The 23,065-nt window shown below is 44.7% G+C and overlaps 1 protein-coding gene across 4 annotated transcripts in view; it reads right to left on the bottom strand.

Moving 5' to 3' along the window:
• Positions 1 to 23,065, bottom strand: part of TPD52L1 (TPD52 like 1) — a 144,651-nt gene that overhangs the window by 39,518 nt on the left and 82,068 nt on the right. The window lies entirely within an intron of this gene.

The raw sequence follows: 23,065 nt of genomic DNA, 5'->3' as shown, positions 1-23,065 counted from the left end.
GGAAAGGGATACAAAGCAATCTCAAAGTGCTTATGAATCTATCAGTCAACAGTTAGACAAACTGTCTATAAATGGAGAGAGTTTAGTACTGTGGCTACTCTCTCTAGAAGTTGGTGCCCAGCCAAGATAACTCCCAGGGCACAACACAGTATTCTCAATGAGGTAAAGAAGAACCCACGAGTAACAGCTAAAATGCTTGAAGACATCACTGAAACTGGCAAACATCCCCGTTCACGTGTCTACCATATGTAAGTCTTTTGAACAGGCCAGGTGTCCATGGCAGAACACCATGAAGAAATCCACTGCTCTCCCACAAAAAAAAAAGAAAAATTGCTACACGCCTGAAATTAGCCAAAGAGTACTTTGGCAAACCATAACACTACTGGGAAAATGTTTAGTGGACTGAACAAAACAAAAGTTAGGAAGAAAACTCACCACTATGTCCGCAAAAAGGGCACAGCTTACCAACATAAAAATATCATCCCAACAGTGTGATGGTGGAGGGAACATCATGATTTGGGCTTGCTTCACTGCCTCAGGGCCTGGACCACTTGCCATTATCAAGGGGAAAATTCATTTACAAGTTTACCAAAATATCCTGTGGTCCAGTCAGAGCCCAGACCTTTAAATATCTCAAACCGTGTGAGGTAATGATTGCCACCATCCCATAATTGCACAGTACATAAAAAGAGATTTCTCCTCTGGGTGGGATTTTAAGGGCAATGAATTCAAAGATTTAGATAAAATCGATTAAAATTTATTGAACATAAATACAAAAAATAAACATGTATTAAAAAGTTGATGGAGCAAAGAAGCTCTTAGTACAACAATTGTTATGACAAACAACATAGTGCAGAAGACCCCATGTGGAGGGAAAATCCAACGCATTTCAAAATATGATATGAACTTGTAGTTCTATTCTTCATCAGGGAGTATTCCCACCTCTATAATGGAGAATAACAATGATTACATCATTTGTATATCTACATTTGAACATATGAAATCACATTGCACACATATGCAGATGCTACATTACTACCACTGACCACAGGGAGAAGATGAATCCAAAAACATCCTTCCTCCAGTAAGAAATATAACAATGCTTTGCCAGATAGCATATATATGTATATCCAAAAAGTTGTAAGACGTCATCATCCGGACTATCACCATTTTTCTGTAGGACCGCGGGATAGGTAGATATGATCCCAAAGCAGAAACGGTGCCCACTATATAAATATTTATTTATATACGCATTGGATTTTCCCTCCACATGGGGTCTTCTGCATTATGTTGTTTGTCATAATAATTGTTGTACTAAGAGCTTCTTTGCTCCATCAACTTTTTTAATATAGGTTTATTTTTTGTATTTATGTTCAATAAATTTTGATCGATTTTATCTAAATCTTTGCATGTATTGCCCTTAAGAGCCCAGACCTTAACCCCATAAGGATGCTGTAGAATGACTTCCAAAGAACTGGAAAATTTTAAAATTACTCCTAAACGTTGTGCAGGTCTGATCCAGGAGCTATCAAAATCGCTTGCTTGAAGTAATTGCTGCTAAAGAAGGTTAGACCAGCTATTAACTCCAAGGGTTTACTTACTTTTTTCTCTAGTACTTTGAATGTTTAATGGGAGTGGTCCATAAGGACATGAGAAATTAGAATTGTTTGTGTGTTATCGGCTTAGGCACATTGTGTTTGTCTATTGTTGTGAGTTAGATGAGCATCAGATCACATTTTATGGCAAATTACTGCAGAAAACTAGCTAATTCCAAGGGGTTCACATACATTTTCTAATTATATATATATATATATATATATATATATATATATATATATATATATATATATATACACATATATATATATATATATATATATATATATATATATATAAAATATACACACACACACACATACATATATACACACACTGTAAATATATACAGTATATGTATCCTGTACAAAGTCATCATCTAAACCATGTCCTCATGTTTAATGGATATAGATGTCTTTGTCTTAGGACCCTGAAGTGAATTGTAAAATTAGAATAGTGATGCATTGTGACATTTAGGAATATGTGTAATGCATACAAAGGCATTGTCAGCTTTTGTCAGCATTTTTAGTGCACACAACTGTTAGTGACATCTTCTATATGCTCTAAAGCAGTTAACAAGACAGCTGCATATTCAGGGCTGAAAATACACAGCAGCCGTATCTTCTAGAAAATGTTGGCTAAATCTGAAGGATCTGCACAGAATTCTATTGCAAAACCAATTATGATCTGCAAATCTAGTAGTATTTTATGCTTTGAAATTAGTATTTTATGATAATTATATACAAATGGATATGCTATGCCGTAGGATCCAGAAAATGAAAATTTTGTACGATGAAAAATTTGCATTTGTGAAAAAGAAGAACAAAGTAACAGGACATTGGAAGATATCCGCTTGAGGACCATAAGTGAGCACCACTGCTTTAAAAGATAAAGGAAATGCAGTTTACTGGAACACTGATACTTAAAGAGGAATTCCAGGTATGGATATTGTATAACATACATTAAACCGATGTGACTATGTATAAACCATAACTATGGTATCCTCATGGAATCTTGAACCACTCAAGTAGACGCTGCTCTCCACTTGCTTTGGGGTCCAATGCTGAGTGGCCCTTCTATATTGTGAACACAAAAGTTTTAGCCATAAAACATGGGTGCCATTCAGGGAATGCTTTACATATTCTGAAAGAATGCAAAGCGTTCTCTGATTGAATGAGGTGGAGAGGCAGGGTGGTGGTGTCACTCTCTCTTTTGTAGAGCAACCTGGCAAAGTGTACATGTAGCCAAAACCTTTTTTTTTTCTTTTTAGTTTAGGATACAGTAGTGAAGGGTAAAAAACAGTGTTAATATATTTTTTTGCATGCATCTCTTTGGGGAGATTCTCTCGCAGAGACACAACAGTATGTAAACCTCTATTAAAGTGGTTGTAAACCCTCACATATACCCAGTGAAGTGAACAGCCTCTGTAGATACACAGAGAAAAAACAAATCCTCCTACATAGGTTTTACTTGTTTATCTGCAGTCTTCTGCTCTCTACACCCCTTCAAAAGTGCAGATCGTGTTAAAATCATTCTTCATCTGTCAGGAGCACAGAGGAGGGGGCAGAGAGACCAGAGAGACTGCAGTTACAGCATGTGAGAGCTGATTGGAGGAAAGGAACAAACACAGATGAACTGTGTTGTGAATAGACAAACTCCGTTCTGAACTCCCCCCCCCCCCCCCCCCAACACAAAATTATCCAATGTATTGCGAAAGCTGCTCAGAAGTGACTCATGCTGATAACAGAGGAACGAAGCACCAGAGAGAAACAACACTTGGAGCTTTGGAGAGAGATAAGTAAAAACACTGGAGATACACTGTATGTGCTTTGCTCACATTCCATGACTGAGGTTTACAACCCCTTTAAGTGAGATGAATTGCCATCACTGGAACAAATGTCCCGATTCAAAGATTTCCCCTCTATTCTCATTCAATTGGCAACACAGTATTTTAGATTTTTAAAGTTGCCAATACATATACATATGTATATTAGGGAGATTCATCCTCTCCATTTGTTCTGTTTATCATTATCACAGAAAGTGGGAGTGAGTGAAATTCACAAATTTTGGGTTGTTGCAGGGAGAAAAGGAACTATTCATTATGTCAACAGAAGATGTGCAGACCCAGCATTTCAAACACAGGGATAGGGATGGGCGAGTGGTACGGCCTGAGCATGAGTTCGGGCCAAACATTGGCTGTTCGCCCGTTCAACGAACACCCGAATTATTGGGGCATTCGACTGCTTGTTTGGCCCTCTGAATGACCACAATGCACTGCTCTGCCGCACAGTGTATTAAAAGCACAGAGTGGCACTATAGTCACTCACTATATGCATCAAGCACAAGCACTTTGCACTTTGAAAGCTCTAAAGACTTTTATTCAAGCACGGCAATTTACTTAACATTTTGGATTAATGAACTGTTTATTTATATATTGCACTTTATGTATTGTACTTTATTGAATATAGAGGAGATATTGTTTGATATAGAAAAGGCTTAGAGAAGGCAGCACTGGTCAAACTATTCCAATATTGTCAGTGGAGTGTGTTTGTGTAGTGAGTACTCCGGTTAGAGTGCACCAAACACCACTTTCCATTGATTAAAGTACATCCATGTACACATTCCCACATATTTATTACATTTTGTTAATAAAGCACCCCCCCCATCATGTCTGGGAGGCCAACAAGGAGAGACAGACGTTCCCATGGCACTGTGAGGGGGTCAGCAGCGTATGTGTCCACAGGCAAAGGTGGACGTGGTCAGTCCTCAGACAGGGCATCATTTCCTCTGTTTAGGGATGTTGCCTGTGCTATCCAGCCACAGCATGCAGAGGTGGTGGTGGACTGGCTTATTAAACCTTCCTGATCCTTCTCATAGCCCCAGCATCAGGCATGGAGGAGTCCGCTGAGTTATTTGAACACTGCTTCAGCCACTTGGTCCTTGACAATGCAGAGCCATTACTTGATTCAGATGTTAGGTCTGAGGATGGGGAAGGTAGGAACATGAGTCTACAGAGAGGGGAGAACACTGGTACACAAATTGGCAGTTATGTTCCCCCAGCCACAGTGTATTGCTAAGTTGTCTCCAGTGGTAATGGAGATGGAGGAGATGATGAGGTCCCTGAAGCAACTTGGATGCCGGATAGAGCAGAGGAGGAAAGTGAGGGTGAGGCACAACCCCAATGAGGCAGCCATCAAGGAAGAGTAGAGAGCTGCCACCCTATTCCATCACATTGTGGAGCTGTTATCTCCACAGCTCAGCAGGCCACTTCCCACAGCTCAGCTTTTTGGGCCATTTTTAGCACGTGCCGCTGATCGCACTGTTGCAATTTACAAACTTTGTTTCAAGCACATTAAGCGTAAGCACCAGATTAAACAGATTAAACACCAGCCATTTGGGTACCACATGCTTTACAAGGCGTTTAACCTCCCACCACTCAGCCCATTGGCAAGAGGCACTAAAAGCCACACAAAAAAAGATGCAATTCTGTTCCTCCTACTTACTCAGTCTACCCCCACTATACTTAATGACCTCTCAGCAACCTCCACTGACAGGGATGATGGTATAGTGCACAGTGTCCCAGGTTCTTGCAGCACATCTGCCAGTAGCACACCACCAGCTGTAGACCATAGGTGGCAAATTTCTCTGCCCCATCTGCTGCAGCATAAAAAAAAAAAAAAATACAGTCACTGCCACCCACATGCCCAGCGTCTAAATGCAAACTTGTCAAAGCTGCTGGCTTTACAACTTCTGACTTTCTGTCTGGTGGATACTGCCCCCTTCTGTGAATTTGCAGAATGTGATGTACCACAATGGCAGGTTCCCAGTCACTATTCACGTAAGGCCATTTCAGCTCTGTACCATCACGAGGAAGGCAATGTTGTGGCATCGTTGGGCAAGGCAGTCAGCCTGCAAAGTCCACATTACTGCTGACACGTGGTCCAGCAGGCATGGTCAGGGACACCATTTTGTTCACAGCACACTGGGTACTCTGCTTGCAGTTCAGAAGGATGCAAGACAGGGCTCAGTGCTGCAACTTGTTGTGCCGCCAGGTCTCCATACAGCTAGTGGTAATGATGAGAGATTTGTCTTCTCCACCCCTCCTCCTCCGTGCCCTCCTCTTCCAAATTGTCCTACGAACCACAAGTACCCCCTAAGCATTCAAGGGGCTATTCAATGAGTCAGGCTTAAAGGTGCCATGCAGTGCTTCAGTTGGTGTGTCTAGGGGACAGGAACCACACTGGAGCATAGATTTTTGCAGCTCCGCAGGGGCAGGCCCAGAGGTGGTTCACGCCATGCCTGCTGGTGCCAGGAACGGTGGTGTGCCACAATGGCACAAACCTCCTGTCCGCACTTAGACAGGGAAAGTTGACACATGTGCCATGCTTGGCACATGTCCTCAATTAGGTGGTGCAGCATTTCTTAAATAGGTACCCAGGGTTGGAAGATCTGCTAAAGAAGGTCAAAAGAATCTGTAGCCATTTCAGGTGGCCATACACAGCCAGTGTTCAGTTTGCTGAAATTCAGCAAGAATTCCATCTGCCCATAAGCCATCTGATTGTGACATGCCCACCAAGTGGAACTCAACTTTGGCAATGCTGTGTGAGTATGGCACAACAGGCTCAGGCTGGCTTGTTATTTTTTCCCCCACCCATATAGCTGCTGATAAAGGATGCATGCACTGTACAGTCACCGTTTGAGGAGGCCACAAGGATGGTGAGCCATGACAATGCATCAGTGACACAATCCCTGTTGTGTTCCTGCTGGAGCAGACTCTGCGTGGCATTATGGACTGGGCACTCGTGGCAGAACAGTGGGAGGAAGAGGATGACTTCCTTTCCTCTCAAGGCACACTTTATGCAGACACCATTCTTCCTACGCCACAGAACATAGAAGAGGAGGAGGATTCTGGCAGTTTTTGATGCATTAATAGAAGCAGAGGAAGACATATGTCAAACCTTAAGAGATGGTTTTCCATCCCCAGAACCCTTGGGAGTAGTGCATGGCTGGAAGGAGGCAGTTCCAGATACTGTAATCCGCAGTGACCCCGAGGAGCCTGCTTCTCATGCCTCTGCAAACTTGCGGTGCATGGGCTCCCTCATGCTTCAAAGCCTGCAAAAGAACCCAAGAATATAGGGTTACAGTGTGAAGGCACCTCCGACACCCAAAGACCAATGTGTGGCATCAAGGACAAGGATCACCATTGGTTAGCCACCCTCCTTGACCACTGTTGCAAGGGGAAAGTCTCAGAACTCATTCTGTCCCCACAGAGGGTGCAGAAGATGAAATTTCTTGAGGAAACCTTAAAGAGGAGTTTATCTATTGCTTTTCCCTACTCTGGGAGGTTACAGTGCCAATTCTTGCTATCACAGGTGCATATCATTTAAATTTTTGACAGCAAGGCCAATTCTTGCTTTCATCAAGAGTACCTCTATAGGGTTACAGTGCGAAGGCACTGCCGATACCCAAAGACCAATGTGTGGCATCAAGGAAAAGGATCACTATTGGTTGGCCACCCTCCTTGACCACTGTTGCAAGGGGAAAGTCTCAGAACTCATCCTGTCCCCACAGAGGGTGCAGAATATGAAATTTAATTAATGCTTTTCCCAACTCTGGGAGGTTACAGTGTGAAATAAAACGTGATTTTGAGGCTTCTGTTGGTCAAGAGAGGAGCGGTGGAGAAGGGAACTGTCTAAGTGATGCATTTCACAGTTTTTTTTATCCTCGCCGTCCAGGGCTCTCAGATTCCACATCCCATTGGCAGCAATGGAGAGCTTGCCAGTTGACAATCCACTGGGTTACTGGTTAATGAGAAAAGACCACTGGCCAGAACTTGCCCAGTATGCAATTGAGCTGCTGGGCTGCCCCGCATCCAGTGTGCTTTCCGAATGGGCATTCAATGCTGCTGGAGGTTTTGTTACGTATAATAGAATGCGTCTGTCCACAGACTCCGTGGACTGTCTGATATTTATCAAAATGAATCAGTCCTGGATTGTCAGCAGCTATCAAGTTCCTGATGCTGATGTCGCTGATTAGGTGTTTTTGAGAGGTGGAATCTTTGCAAGACTTCTAGGCTGCCTAGCATTGTGGGTGTGGATTTCATCTGGAAGAATTTTTTGGGTGTAGGTTTCATGGGCACAATTAACACCCAAAAACCAATTTTTCCGCACCTGTTTGACAGGTGCATATCATTTCAATTTTTGACAGCAAGGCCAATTCTTGCTTTCATCAAGAGTACCTTTATAGGGTTACAGTGCGAAGGCACCTCCGACACCCAAAGACCAATTTTTCCACACCTATTTGACCGTAGCATATCATTTCAATTTTTGACAGCAAGGGCAATTCTTACTTTCATCAAGAGTACCTCCATAGTTAGAAGGTGTGAAGGCACCTCTGACACCCAAAGACCAATTTTTTGGCATCTGTTACTTCTATCCAAAGTCTGCAGAAGAGACAGCAGAATTTATCTAATTTATTTAATTTTGTTCCCAGTGCACTACATTGTGGCCTCATCCGACAGACTGGCTCCCCAAGTCATTGTTTACAAAATAAAGAAAGCTTGCAGGGACAATTTAATTTTTTTGGCTTTAGAAATGCAATTATTGCTGCAGAAGCTTCCATACACAGTACAGATATGCCACTTTACAGGTAGACTAAGGGGACCCCCCAGGCATTATATTAAAAGCAATTTTTCATTTTTATTGTTATTTCTTACTTTTATGTGCCTACTTTAAGAATCAGTAAATCGCTGCTCATTTTAAAATGATGTTTTTTCATTGATACCTGTCCCCCAGGGCAGTACCCAGACCCCCATAATCATTGTATGCCCAATTACTTGCATATAAGCCTTTAAAATTGGCACTTTTGATTTTTTCAGTTCGGGTCCCATAGACTTTAATGGGGTTCGTTGTTCAATTCCGAATTTTCATGATGTTTGAAAGTTCTGGTGCGAACTGAGCAGGGGGTCGCTCGGTCAATCCCTACACAGTAATATCACCTAGAGCCCATTCACACCTCTGTGTTTCCATGAGTTGCAATAACACACATGCTACCACAACTCACGTTAACACATTATACCCATTAGCATCATGAGGAGCCATTCGTTTTCAATGTCACTGCAATGCGTTAAGGCAACACATCTTCAACACACATGCCTTGCAGCACACCAAATTGTACATTAACCACTTTAAGACCGGAAGATTTTGCTGCTCCAGGCCACTTTTTTCAACTTGGCACTGCGTGACTTTAACTGACAATTGCGCAGTCATGCAATGCTGTACCCAAACAAAATTGAAGTCCTTTTTTCCCACAAACAGAGCTTTCTTTTGGTGGTATTTGATCACCTCTGCGCTTTTTATTTTTTGCGATATTAATAAAAAAAAGAGTGAAAATTTTGCGAAAAATTTACATTTTCTACTTTGACTGTTAAAAAATATCCAATATATTCAATTTTTGCCATATATTTAGGCCAAAATGTATTTAGCTACATGTCTTTGACAACAAAATTCTCAATGATTTTTATCCACTTTAAGACCAGAAGATTATACCCCCTTCCTGACCAGGCCATATTTTGCGATTCGGCACTGCGTTATTTTAACAGACAATTGCGCGGGCGTGCAACACTGTACCCAAATTAAATTTACGTCATTTTTTTTCCCACAAATAGAGCTTTATTTTGGTGGTATTTGATCACCTGTGCGATTTTTAATTTTTGAAAAAAGAGCGACAATTTTGAAAAAAAAAAACAATATTTTTCACATTCTGATATGCAGCTGCAAGAAGAAGTATGTGAACCCTTTGGAATGATATGGATTTGTGCACAAATTGGTCATAAAATGTGATCTGATCATCATCTAAGTCACAACAATAGACAATCACAGCCTGCTTAAACTAATAACACACCAATAAAAACATGGCAACATTTCATTCTTTAACACACCATGTAAATATTCACAGTGCAGGTGGAAAAAGTATGTGAACTCTTGGATTTAATAACTGGTTGAACCTCCTTTGGCAGCAATAACTTCAACCAAACTTTTTCTGCAGTAACAGATCATACGTGCACGACAGTCAGGAGTAATTCTTGACCAATGCTCTTTACAGAACTGTTTCAGTTCAGCAATATTCTTGGGATGTCTGGTGTGAACCGCTTTCTTGAGGTCATGCCACAGCATCTCAATCGGGTTGAGGTCAGGACTCTGACCTCAGAAGCCGTATGGGCCACTTCAGAAGGCGTATTTTCTTCTGTTTAAGCCATTCTGTTGTTGATTTATTTCTATGCTGTTGTCTGTTGATTTACTTCTATGCTTTGGGTCATTGTCCTGTTGCAACACCCATCTTCTGTTGAGCTTGAGCTTGTAGACAGATGGCCTTAAGTTCTCCTGCAAAATGTCTTGATAAACTTGGGAATTAATTTTTCCTTCGATTATAGCAATCCGTCCAGGCCCTAACACAGCAAAGCAGCCACAAACCATGATGCCCCCACCACCATAGTTCACAGTTGGGATGAGGTTTTGATGTTGGTGTGCTGTGCCTCTTTTTCGCCACACATAGTGTTGTGTGTTTCTTCCAAACAACTCAACTTTGGTTTCATCTGTCCACAGAATATTTTGCCAGTACTGCTGTGGAACATCCAGGTGCTCTTGTGCAAACTGTAAACGTGCAGCAATGTTTTGTTTGGAAAGCAGTGGCTTCCTCTGTGGTGTCCTCCCATGAAATCCATTCTTATTTTGTGTTTTACGTATTGTAGATTCGCTAACAGGGATGTTAGCATTTGCCAGTGACTTTATATAAGTCTTTAGCTGACACTCTAGGATTCTTCTTCACCTCATTGAGCAGTCTGCAGTCTGTGCTCTTGCAGTCATCTTTACAGGACGTAGCGACAAAAACGGGTATATTGGCGCTCCCGGACAAAATGGCACAAGAACAAAGTGGATGCTGCTCAGAATCTTGAAACATTAAAACATATTTATTAAAAGTGGGTTAAAATATGCTCCTTGACAGAAAAAAGCCGGTGGTAAGCCCAGGGTGCAACAAACAACAGTCAGATGATAAACCAGTCAAAAATAATTCGGAACAAGGAGGACCCAGGAGGGGGGGGGGGGGACATCGACTATCCGCCTGTGGAGCCTGGATGGTGTGGCGCTTGTGAGTGGAATATCAGCCTCAATCAACCCGGGGAACCTCACTGCTGGTATGCCTCCGAACTGGGTGATGTCTGAGATGTTGAGAGGAGGGGGGGGGGAGTGGAGTACTCGACCCCCACAGACAGCTCCGGTACCGGATGGTACACACCCGAGGCGGCGGCGGCCGCTGCTCCTCGGACCCAACTGCCGTGGCGCCGGATGATGACGTCACCGGGCGCCTATCGGAGACATGCGCACCGAGGGCTGCTTCACAGATGTGACTCAACGGCCGCCGAACTGGTGTAGAGGCAGCGCACAGACGGCTGTGCTTGTCAACTGGCGGAGCTAATACGGGTAGCCACGGATGGAGGGGGATGACATGTTTCGGGCCAAGCCCTTCTTCAGATCTCGTCTCCTCTCCGTGGAGATCTGAAGAAGGGCTTGGCCCGAAACATGTCATCCCCCTCCATCCGTGGCTACCCGTATTAGCTCTGCCAGTTGACAAGTACAGCCGTCGGTGCGCTGCCTCTACACCAGTCCGGCAGCCGTTGAGTCACATCTGTGAAGCAGCCCTCGGTGTGCATGTCTCCGATAGGCGCCCGGTGACGTCATCATCTGGCGCCACGGTAGTCGGGTCCGAGGAGCAGCGGCCGCCGCCGCCTCGGGTGTGTACCATCCGGTACCGGAGCTGTCTGTGGGGGTCGAGTACTCCACTCCCCCCCCTCCTCTCAACATCTCAGACATCACCCAGTTCGGAGGCATACCAGCAGTGAGGTTCCCCGGGTTGATTGAGGCTGATATTCCACTCACAAGCGCCACACCATCCAGGCTCCACAGGTGGATAGTCGCTGCCCCCCCCCCCCCTCCTGGGTCCTCTTTGTTCCGAGGTATTTTTGACTGGTTTATCATCTGATTGTTGTTTGTTGCACCCTGGGCTTACCACCGGCTTTTTTCTGTCAAGGAGCATATTTTAACCCACTTTTAATAAATATGTTTTAATGTTTCAAGATTCTGAGCAGCATCCACTTTGTTCTTGTGCCATTTTGTCCGGGAGCGCCAATATACCCGTTTTTGACGCTACATTTCTTCTCAGTTGGGATCTGGGTTTGGGTAGGCTGCAACCCGGACATGGACATGTAACTAATGGTGGACTTCTTTGGGCATTGTCCGTCCTTATTGTTCCATCTCTGCCTTCTGATTACCGGCACCACAGCGCCAGGATTTTTTGTATATAATCTTTACAGGACGGCCACTCCTAGGGAGAGTAGCAGCAGTGTTGAACTTTCTCCATTTATAGACAATTTGTCTTACCGTGGACTGATGAACAGCCAGGCTTTTGGAGATACTTTTATAACCCCTTCCAGCTTCATGCAAGTCAACAATTCTTAATCGTAGGTCTTCTGAGAGCTCTTTTGTGGGAGGTATCATTCACATCAGGCAATGCTTCTTGTGAAAAGCAAACCCAGAACTGGTGTGTGTTTTTTATAGGGCAGGGCAGCTGTAAACAACACCTCCAATCTCATCTCATTGATTGGATTCCAGTTGGCTGACATCTCACTCCAATTAGCTCTTGGAGATGTCATTAGTCTAGGGGTTCACATATTTTTTCCACCTGCACTGTGAATGTTTACATGGTGTGTTCAATAAAAACATGGCAACATTTCATTCTTTGTGTGTTATTAGTTTAAGTAGACTGGGATTGTCTATTGTTATGACTTAGATGATGATCAGATCACATTTTATGACCAATTTGTGCAGAAATCCATATCATTCCAAAGGGCTCACATACTTTTTCTTGCATTTTAGGGCAATTTGTTTTCTGCTACATATTTTTGGTAAAAAAAAAAATCGCAATAAGCGTATTTTGATTGGTTTGCGCAAAAGTCTACGAGAAAGATTTGTCATTTTTATTGGTTTTTTTTTTTTACTAGTAATGGCGGCGATCTGTGATTTTTTTGCGGGATTGCGGACAGATCAAACCCCTAACTGACATTTTTGACACTTTTGGGGGGACCAGTGACATTACTACAGTAATCAGTGCTAAAAATATGCACTGTTACTGTAATAATGACACTGACAGGGAAGTAGTTAACACTGTTGGTGATCAAGGGGTTAAATGTATGCCTCATGCTTACTGACGTGTGTGGGGGGAGGGGGTTCTGTGACAGAGACAGAGATCGCAGGTTCAGCAATGCTGAATCCTGTGATCTCTCCCTGTCTGTCACAGAGAAGATCCGACTGCTTTGTTTACACAAGTGGGTGGATCTTCTCACACTTTCTCCAACGATCGGGGAAGAGAGAAGGCAATCGCCGCCTCTCCTCCTCCGGCCCGACTCCCGCTTTGTCTAACCACAGCGGGAGGGAGCCTCCAGCGGCGCGTGCATGCCGCTGAGACAGCTAGGAGTCCAGCGACGTAGGTCTACGTCGCTGGACACAGGGCTGCCACTGTGCCGCAGTAGCAGCACAGTGAGTGATCCTAAAGTGGTTAAAGCACTATATTGCTTGCTTGTGCACCGCTTTGAAAAAATGGTGAGTACCAATTTTTTGCATTGCCATTTGTCTATCTTAATGGGCTGCCTTAATGCAGCTAGGAATAATGTGCATGTAGGCAGGATCTACAGAGTTGTACTGCATGTATTAATTTTTGGGTGCTGTGAAGTTAACTGTGGATGGTGGTGCATCAGCCTGAGGTTAGGTCACTCCCCATTGTAGGGTATGCAGGCAGGATACTGATACTTATTGCACGATCAAACTGTCAGAAACCCAATATTTAATATTTAATAATATTTAAACTGCTAACCTCAATAAGCAAATTCAATTATTCAACAGTGTCTGGTCACTATATGAGGGAATTTGGTGTGCTGATACAGTAAGTGCTAATGGATAATGAAATGTACCATCATATTGATAATACAGTAAGTACGCGAGAGAGCATCTGTATAAAGAAAGAGCAGCCATTTTGGAAAGGGACCAAGGGTGGCCGGTGATGGAAACCCCTTTTTTTAAACCGATCCAATGTGGTCTCTAGCAGCGGAAGCTCTGCAGAGGACACAGCTGACAACGGCTGTGAAATGAATGGGAAGTGAAGTCACCCATAGGCTTACTACGGGGCTTCCGTTGTCGGATGTGTCCTCTACACCCGCCTATACAGGGAAGCCCCGACTGACAGCTTAGCGTGGGATTGGGTTGGATCGGCTTCAAAAAATGTATACTGATTTCTTCTTTACAGGGCTAGATAAGTTAAGATTAGATCACGGATGTCTGTAGATGCAGGGACTTTAGTGTTAAGATGGACTTCTACTTTAAACATCGGCATCACTGCAGAACAACCTAGTCATATGATGTAATTTTACTATGTATGGGCACATTATTAAGAAATTAGATTAAATTTGCATCAGCCAATTGAAAACACAGATTTTAACTACAGCCCAAGGCTTTGTAAGCATTGTCTAGGAAAATGAATTTCCGACAATACCTTTATACCCCTATTGAGTTCTTTAAACATCTGTACTATTTAAAGTCTGGAATAACATCATGGTAGTTAGAAGACCAGTGATCCATTCATTGACTTAATTAAGGACATATGATTCAGAGGGAAATTCAGCGCTGCAAACATGCACAGACCATACTCCAGCACAGACTGAGGCTCTTTTTGGATAAGCAGCTGTGGCGTCCCAATAAGTCATGTTCACTTTCTCAGCCAATTAACACATTTCAGGCCTGAATGGATAGCAAAGGTAATTTTCAGGTCAATTACACTATAATTTTACTCCTGTGTAATTGTCAATTTGTGTTTTGCTTGCAGCTAAATAGTAGGCATGAAACGTTAGTGTCAAGCAGTGAAGTTCCATATTTAATATATCAAGGACAATATGACAGCTCAGGACGGATCTGCAGTTTCCTAGCATTCAGACACATTATATTTCAAAAGGTTTTACTAAATTAATTTGTCAAATTATTTATTCGAGATTAAAATAATAACTGTAATAGATGACATACTAAGGCCTCATGCACACAGGATATTTTTGCAGCTGCTGTTAGGGGCGCCTGGCGTTTTTTTTTTTTTTCCCTGTCTCTAAACGCCCCTTCATGTTAGCTTATGGTTCCATGCAGACAGACTTTTAGCAGGGTTAAGTGGCAGAAGAGTTTAGAGGCAGGAACAAAAAACCCTCTGCCAGCAGAGTTTGAGCAGAAAAAACGAATGACGCTTGTAAACTTGCCGAAACACGCGTTTAAAAAAAAAAATAAATAAATAAATCTTCCACACTCTATCCATAACTAAATTTTAGATGGAGTTAGACTTTAACGTAAAGTGCAATAATTTACTGTATAACAATGATATCCTGTCCTGTCGTTCCAACACAGACAAGACTCCTCAGACAGCCCCAACCTGTAAGATTTATGTAATCAAACAAGCAAAAGGACTTAAAAAAAACCCTAAAATGAAAAATGAACAAAGCATATTTTCATTTGATTGTATACTTGTTTCAATATGTAGCACTAAGTGCTGGTTCACACATTTGCAATGCGGGAACCCTGCATCGCACTCAACTCACAGGCAGTTGACACTGCCATATGCAAATCGCTGGGGGTGTCAATACACAGTTAACGACACCCCCAGATCAGTTTGGATATCGCACTGCGAACTATCAGTTCAGGCATGAATAGTATCGCATAGGTGTGAACACCCATGCAACTTGATTCTGGTGCGGACCAAAAAAAGGGTCCTGTACGACTTTGGTCTGAATGTGATGCAAATTCAGCCATATGTTCGCATCGAACAGACATCGCATGTGATTTGCATAGCAGTGAGGTGCAAATCACATGCGATGTCTGACATCGCATATGTGTGAACCGGTACGTTATGTGTTTCCTGTCTGCTCCCTCCTTCCTCTGCTATCTGCATGAGTCACTTCTGAGAGTTTATCTGGACACAAGGCAATTTTTGGAGATGCCCTCCTTCTCCCTCAAGCACACAGATGGTGACGGACAGCCTCAGCTGTGCACAGTGCCATCTTAAGAGCATTATAGGCCCCCAGGCAATGCAGTGCACTGGGGCCCTGCCTACACAATCACCCATGAGAATAAAAATGCAAATTATCGAGAAGGCTATATTTATTGGTACCTCCAATAAAATCAGTGTTTAACCACTTCCCACCCGTCATATAGCAAAATGACGGCCTGAAAGTGGTTGCTCTATCCTGACTGGCCGTAATATGAGTGGCGATCGGTGGAGCGGTGTGTCACTCTGACACACCACATCTCCGATCCCAGTAAATAGCCTAATGATGTAGGCTCTTTACCATGTGACCAGCTGTGTCCAATCACAGCTGGTCACATAGTAAATAGGAAGTGCCGTTGATCGTCTTTCCTCAGTTCGTGCCTGACAGGCACGAGTAGAGGAGAGCCGATCGGTGGCCCTCCTGACAGGGGGGGTCTGTGCTGGTAATCAGAGCATTGATTACCAGTGCAGACCCTTGGGGGATGCCACTAGAGCCACCAGGGATTGCCCACCCATGGCCACCAGGGATGCCCCCCCCCCCATGGCCACCAGGGATGCCAATCAGGGCTCAGGGACCCTTTTAAGTGCCCTCCTCATCACTGCTGCCCATCATTGCCATCTATCAGTGCCGCCCACCAGTGCCCATCATTGCCATTTATCAGTGCTGCCCACCAGTGCCCATTATAGCCTATCAGTGCCGCCTATCAGTGCCCATCACTTCCCATCAGTGCCGCCTATCAGTGCCCACCAATGCTGCATATCAGTGCTACCTATCAGTGCTACATATCAGTGCCCATCAGTGCTGCATATCAGTTCCGCCTCAGTGCCCATCATTGCTGAATATTAGTGCCCCATCATCAGTGCCACCCTATCAGTGCCTCCTCATCAGTGCAGGAAAAAACATATTTATTTACAAAATTTTATAAAATAAACAAAAAAACTTTTTTTTTCCAAACTTTTTGGTCTTTTTTTATTTGTGTAGTACAAAAGAAAAAAAAACCTTGCGGTGATCAAATACCACCGAAAAAAGATCTATTTGTGGGAAAAAAATGTCATAAATTTGATTTAGGTACAGTGTTGCATGACCGCACAATTGCCATTTAAAATACAACAGCGCTAAAAGCTGAAAATTGGCCTGGGCAGGAAGGGGGTGAAAAGTGCCCTGTATTGAAGTGGTTAAACATTAACACAATATTTGGACAATATAACACAAGCTTGAAAAACAAGAAATTACAGACTTAAATGGCACAGTACGAAAGCACTATGAATTATTTATTAAATACGCTATACTTCTTTGTAGAGAATTCTTTTATAATTGGCTTGAAGTCAGTGTTCTTCAGGATGTCATTTTCAATACACGAGTGAAAGCCAGTTCAAATGCTGCTGCCCCATTGTGCTATGAAGCTAATTTTTTATTACACAGTCATCTGCACCCCCCCCCCACCCCCCCCATGGACCCGTTTACATTACACAGCTCCCCACCCCACACCTCTGGACCGCTTTACATTACACCCCCCCATGGACCCCTTTACATTTCACAACCCCCCCCCCCACCTACCTATGGACCATTTACATTACACAGCTCCTCCCAGCTCTCCTCCTTCCTACCTTAGTTATTTTGGCATGCAGAGTGGGAGAAACCGCAGCTCTGAACAGACAGCAAGAGCTGCCGGAGTAAGTGATTGGCTGGAGGATTCCATCATCATCTCATCCTTTCCTCCCTGACCTGCTTTTAATTCATTGGACTTCAGTGCTATCATGGAGACTCATCACCCCATATGGGCATTACCTAGGAACGCCAACTCTTACAGACTGACATGAAGCCATTTTGATATTTGCAAAACTCCTTAGGGCTGGTGCTACCTATAGGCAAGGTTGGCACCGGCCTAGAGTGCACATCAGTCTGGGGCAGTGCAAGTGCCACTGGTGACAGGAGACCATGCAGAGTCTGCAAGCCAAGACTGAGGAGTTCACGCGTGGGGGGGAGAGGCAAATGGAGGACGTGCTGTGCCTGGTGGGGCCCTCCTCCCGACCCGTCAACGACCTGCAGTGCTTGTCTCTCTCCGAGAGCGAGTTGCCTGAGTTGTCCCGGCTGTCCCTGGCTGTGTCTCACACAGCAGAGCACAGCGGACTGAAGCTGCCTCACCCTCCTCGGCTGTGTTTACATCTACAGTACACAGACCGGAGGATGGACACCCTCGCTGTGTTAAGGGCTAAGGTCTAGTTTATTCTTTTGCAAAGGGACACAGGAGGGGGACAGAGTGACCAGGAAGGGAGAGGGGGGATGAGCAAGTTAAAAAAAGATTCAGGAGTGATTGTGTGTGTGTGTGTGTGTGTGTGTGGGGGGGGGGTCGTATATGTGCTTGGGAAAGGACCTATGCTAGAAGTGGGGGTTGGATTTGAAATCCGACCCCTCACAAGAGCATAAGCCCTCACACCTCCCAAAGCACCCCCCAGCACATATCCGACCCCCCCCTTCCCACCACCTCCCTACTAGCACAAGTCCTCTCCTCTCCCAAAATGTTCCCGGCACATAAAACAGACCCCCCCCCCACCTCCCTACTAGCACAAGTGTAGAGGGGTGTGTGTGTACTGAGGGAGGGGGGTCTATACTTAGTGGAGAGGGGGGGCTTGGGCTGAAGGAGGCAGGTCTATAATGAGGGAGGGGGTCTGTACTTAGTGGAGGGGGGTCTATACTTAGTGGAAAGGGGAGTGTGTACTGAGGAAGCGGGGTCTGTACTGAGGGAGGGGGTCTGTACTTAGTGGAGAGGAGCATGTGTGCTGGGGGGTTCTATACTTAGTGGAGAGGGGTGTGTGTACTGAGGGAGGGGGGGGTCTGGACTGAGGGAGGGGGGTCTATTCTTAGAGGAGAGGGGGGGTCTGTACTGAGGGGGGAATATACTTGGTGGAGATAGGTGACACCATGTTTAACCACATCAGGTGACACCAACCCTAGTGACGCCACTGGTGTGAGAACTGGAGGATGCAGGAGCAGAAGGACAAACTCAACTGCCAGATGGAACCGTACTGAGCCAGAAGGCAGGACTGAGCAGGAATGGACAGACCAGGTACTCCAGCCATGCACTGCTCAAGGTGTCTGGCAAAGTGGCTCTGGTTAGTTCAATGAGGGGGCAACACACATCACGGGGATATAGACAGGACTGGTGACTATTTTGCGCCCTTTCTATACTGTATAGAAAGTATATTTTAGAGGTATAGAAGTTTTATTTTTATTTATTTTTTTTAGTGGGGGGGGGGGGGCAAGTAATTGGTCTTGCCTAGGGCGCAAAACAATCTAGCACCATTCCTGAAACTCCTCCAAAGGACTTTTGAGAGATGTACAGAGGGAGGTAGGGCCAGGACAAGGGGTGGGTGGGAGGGTCGTCTGCCCTGGGCACAATGGTTTACTAGGGGTGCCTTCCTTCTGTTGCAAGGTGACAGTAGTGACATAGGCAGTGATTTTTACAAGTGAGTGACTGCTGGGTGAAGGATCCCCTAATCCCCTTGCACATGAGGGGGGGATGGGTGGCACAGTTTGGCATCCTTGTCCCGGCATTAGAGAGAAGATACTGTGATGTTTTCATGAAGCTATGTACAGTGCCATGCCTTCCCTGCAGTTAAAGAATGTAATTTTATTGAATAAAGAAATCTAAAGTAGGTTTAAGCCCTTGTTCACTATGCCACGAATTTCAATCGTACATCCCCGCACAACTTCATTACAGCTTGCATACGACTTCTTTATCAGAATTCAATGCAAGTCGTGTTGAACTCATACCAAGGTAGTGCAGGGACCTTTTTCTAAGTCAAAGTGACTTGAGTCACACTGATTAGAACGGTTCCATTTCCGTTAATGGGGCGTGACCTTTCATGCAACTTTGAACTTTCAAGTCACATGACAAGTTGTGGCAATGTGAACCAGGGCTAAAGCGAATAGGTTCACTCCTGTCAGGAATTCTCCAAGACCTCTTGGGGTAACTACAACAGTTATGTGAGACTGGTTTAGGACCAAACCCATCTAGTGGCTTTAGGTTGCATTCGCTTGGGCAATTAGCTACATTGTGTCTCTGTCAATCCTAGCCACAGGAATCAGATTCTTGCTGCTGGGATTCGTAGCGTGGCTAAATGCCTGTGTGAATTCTGCCTAAGTGTTATTTTGTACCTGGGCTGTTTATAGTATGGCAATCTGTTCAAATTATTTATGCTGTTAACCTTCTAATGAATGTAAATACTGTTGGCCTGTTATGTGTTTGCTTCACTATATAAATATCCATGTTAACAGAACAAATGTTGGGCATTTTTCTTCTGCAGAACATCCATGCATGTGTCTGTCAATAAACTTCCTTTTTGTTCCACTGTAAAAATAATTTAAAAAAAGGCAGTGGACGGGAATCAGTCAAGGGGGATTCTTGAGAGTGTAGAGTGTCCTGAAGATAATTTAGTTGCATCAAGTCTGCTGCTAAAGTGCAAAAGCATCACTAGAGGAGGCCATGGCCCCCCAAACATAATACTGTGCCCCCCTCCCTGCTCTGGGATGTGTGTCGTTAAGCCCAGATTGCGGGTTTCCGACCTGCCATCAACGAACATTATTGTGAAGAACGGAACAGCACTAGAGGAAGCAGAGCTGATGCTTCCTGTATAGTTCCGGATCCTGTCACAGGCAGAGTGATATCAAATGTACTCCACCTGTGACAGAAGCGATACAGGAAGCATCGGCTCTGTTCTCTTCTGCAGCCGCATGCTTCCTCCAGCGCCACTCCTGTCACATCTCCATTGGAGTCTCAGAGGAGCAAGCAGTACCCGCCAGCAGTACCAGCCAGTAGTACCCACCAGAAGTACCAGCCAGTAGTACCCACTAGCAGTACCAGCCTGCAGTACCCATCAGTAGTGCCCACCAGCAATACCCATCAGCAGTTCCCACCAGCAGTACATATCAGTAGTACCCACCAGCAATGCCCACCAGCAGTATCAGCCAGCAGTACCAGCCAGCAGTTTCCACCAGCAATACCAGCCAGCAGTACAAATCAGCAGTACCCACCAACAGTACCAGCCATCAGTTCCCACAAGCAGTACCAGCCAGCAGTACCAACCAGCAATACTAGCCAGCAGTATAAGCCAGCAGTTCCCACCAGCAATACCCACCAGCAGTACCAATCAACAGCACCAACCAGCAATCCCCGCCAGTAGTACCCACAAAAGTACCAGCCAGCAGTACCCACCAGCAGTACCCATCAGTAGTACCCACCAGCAGTTCCCACCAGCAGTACCAACCAGCAGTACCCACCAGCAGTACCAATCAGCAGTACCCACCAGCAATACCCACCAGCAGTACCAGCCAGCAGCTCCCACCAGCAGTTCCAGCCAGCAGTACCCATAAGTAGTACCCAGCAGCAGTACCCACCAACAATACCCGCCAGCAGTACCAGCCAGCAGTCCCACCAGCAATACCCGCCAGCAATACCAGCCAGCAGTACCAATCAGCAGTACCCACCAACAGTACCAACCAGCAGTACCAGCCAGCAGTAGCTGCCAGCAGTACCCGCCGTACCAGCCCTGGAGTACAGCCAGCAGCAGCCACCAGCCATACCTGCCTCAGGGACAGCAGCAGCCAGCGATACCTGCAGGAATCCTGAGGAAGAAATTAAGATTGAGGTCAGTTGAGGTGCAGGTAAAATGCAGTGCATCCATGTGAAAGCAGCCTTAGGCCCCTTTCACACAAACGATCTAAACTGTCTGCCTGTCTGTTTTTCATGGAACCCTCCATTCACCTCTATAGAGCGGCAGATGTGAACGGACTTGTTCCCGTTTGCACCCGCCTATCTCCAATCCGATCCACTTAAAAAAACAGAAGGGCATCTGTCCCCTTCTGTCTGGGCATATCGGATCGGAGGGCCTGTAGAGTGGGCTGTGTCCGTGTCTGATCTGCATGTGCTGAGTGTCATCTGCCCTCTCCACTCATTGTGGCCCACGACCGTTTACCAAGTCGCTAAAGTGGCCCTCACTCCTCAAAAGGTTGGGCACCCCTGCTGTAGGGGCATGAGTCCTGAATGTAGAGATGCACTGTAGCAGCCTTTCCCCTTAGTTTTGCCATGGTGCGTAGCGGAGGAAAAGAGTCCCGGATTAAGAGGTGCACTGTACTGTAGCACATCGGGAGACCCATGGGGAAAGATCTCCCATGAAGTTGATAAAAGTGTTAAGACCACCGCCACTGTCACGGCTGGTCTTAACACTATCATCACTGTGGTTGGCAGGTCTCACTATTCTTCCCTACTTCCTCTGTGCTGGGAGCATGGCATCAATACTAGGGGCTATTACTGCGTAAACTGCCATCAATATAAGGGGCTATTGCTGCGTAAACTGACACCATTAGTAGGGGTTATTACTGCATAAACTGGTACCATTATTAGGGGTTATTACTGCGTAAACTGGCACCAAAACTTGGGGCTATTACTGCATAAAACTGGCACCAATACTAGGGGTTATTACTGCATAAACTGGTACCATTATTAGGTGTTATTACTGCGTAAACTGGCACCAAAACTTGGGGTTATTACTGCATAAACTGGCACCAATACTAGGGGCTATTACTCCAAAAAGCCGGAAGTGCAGAATCGTGTATATATACATGATTCTGCACCGCGCGGCCATCCTGTAGCAGTAAATCATCATCAGCTTCCTGCCCTGATGAAGTCACGTGTCGTGTGACGCAACGCATAGAAGGAGCCAATGATGTCAGACTCAGCTGTTTCACAGCGATCAGAGCCGGGAAACCATGGAGTGAATAAGCAAGCCTTTTCTAATTTCAATCAGACCATACAGATTGTACCCATTGCATTTAACATCGCCCGTTTTTCACATCCCAAATGTGAGTGTATCTTTGCTTGTTTACGAATATTAAACGTTTTAAAGCATAATGCACTATGGAACCTCTTCTTATATTAACATACATTATCCAAATGGTCCATTGAGATAAGAGGAGTGAAAGCTTGCAGGCGGAGACATTTGATCATTGCACAAACAGTGTGCTGCAGGTGAGCACGCACTGCACACAGAGGTGTTCTAGTAGGTGGAAGGATTAAGCGCCAAGCACTTTACCAGTTTTGTTTGAAAGGATTTTAATCACAACTACTATATACTTATATATGGACTGCAATAGCACTGCATGTACTGTTAATTATCACAGACTTTAGCTTAGCTTATCACTGGTTTTATCACGGATTTTATATCACATTTGTATTTATTTCATGGCATTTATTTTATATGCACAGTATGAATTAGCATTGTATATTTAACAAATAGCACAGATGAATAGCACACCACCATTATTCCTATATACATATTTGCT

The sequence above is a fragment of the Pelophylax lessonae genome (genome assembly GCF_965119305.1).
Source record: "Pelophylax lessonae genome assembly, chromosome: 3".
NCBI classification, from domain to species: Eukaryota; Metazoa; Chordata; class Amphibia; order Anura; family Ranidae; genus Pelophylax; species Pelophylax lessonae.
Note: the sequence above shows the minus strand (reverse complement) of the source record. Positions and strands in the feature narration are given on the sequence as shown.